The sequence below is a fragment of the Nerophis ophidion genome, linkage group LG13 (genome assembly GCF_033978795.1).
Source record: "Nerophis ophidion isolate RoL-2023_Sa linkage group LG13, RoL_Noph_v1.0, whole genome shotgun sequence".
NCBI lineage: Eukaryota > Metazoa > Chordata > Actinopteri > Syngnathiformes > Syngnathidae > Nerophis > Nerophis ophidion.
The window spans coordinates 36157597-36158876 of record NC_084623.1 but is presented as its reverse complement, the minus strand read 5'-3'; positions in this window follow the sequence as shown (position 1 = coordinate 36158876).

Here is a 1280-nt window from a genome sequence, read left to right as displayed (position 1 = left end):
CAATGCAATCGCGTTTTTTTTTTTTTAACTGTTTTTTTTTCTTTTCTTTTCTAGTCGGTCGCTATCAGTATCCTCAAACACAAATCTTTCATCCTCGCTCAAATTAATGGGGAAATTGTCGTTTTCTCTGTCCGAATAGCACTTTTTGTTGGAGGCTCCCATTAAAATCAATGTGAATATGTGAGGAGCCCCCACACTTGTGACATCATCGTCTGCGACTTCCGGTAGAGGCAGGGCTTTTCTCTTAACACCGACAGTTGCGAACTTTATCGTGGATGTTCTCTACTAAATCCTTTCATTAAAAATATGGCAAAATCGCGAAATGATCAAGTATGACACATAGAATGGACCTACTATCCCCGTTTAAATAAGAAAATCTAATTTCAGTAGGCCATTAATATTCATTTTTGTTTCACTACTTTTGGTTTGTTCTGTGTCGTGTTTGTGTCTTCTCTCAATTGCTGTGTTTATTGCAGTTCTGAGTGTTGCTGGGTCAGGTTTGGTTTTGGAATTGGATTGCATTGTTATGGTATTGCTATGTATTGTTTTGTTGTCACCCATTCTGTTCATAACTTTTATGGACAGAATTTCTAGGCGCAGTCAAGGCGTTGAGGGGTTCCGGTTTGGTAACCGCAGGATTAGGTCTCTGCTTTTTGCAGATGATGTGGTCCTGATGGCTTCATCTGACCGGGATCTTCAGCTCTCGCTGGATCGGTTCGCAGCCGAGTGTGAAGCGACCGGAATGAGAATCAGCACCTCCAAGTCCGAGTCCATGGTTCTCGCCCGTAAAAGGGTGGAGTGCCATCTCCGGGTTGGGGAGGAGACCCTGCCCCAAGTGGAGGAGTTCAAGTACCTAGGAGTCTTGTTCACGAGTGAGGGAAGAGTGGATCGTGAGATCGACAGGCGGATCGGTGCGGCGTCTTCAGTAATGCGGACGTTGTACCGGTCCGTTGTGGTGAAGAAGGAGCTGAGCAAGAAGGCAAAGCTCTCAATTTACCGGTCGATCTACGTTCCCATCCTCACCTATGGTCATGAGCTTTGGGTCATGACCGAAAGGATAAGATCACGGGTACAAGCGGCCGAAATGAGTTTCCTCCGCCGTGTGGCGGGGCGCTCCCTTAGAGATAGGGTGAGAAGCTCTGCCATCCGGGAGGAACTCAAAGTAAAGCCGCTGCTCCTTCACATCGAGAGGAGCCAGATGAGGTGGTTCGGGCATCTGGTCAGGATGCCACCCGAACGCCTCCCTAGGGAGGTGTTTAGGGCACGTCCAACCGGTAGGA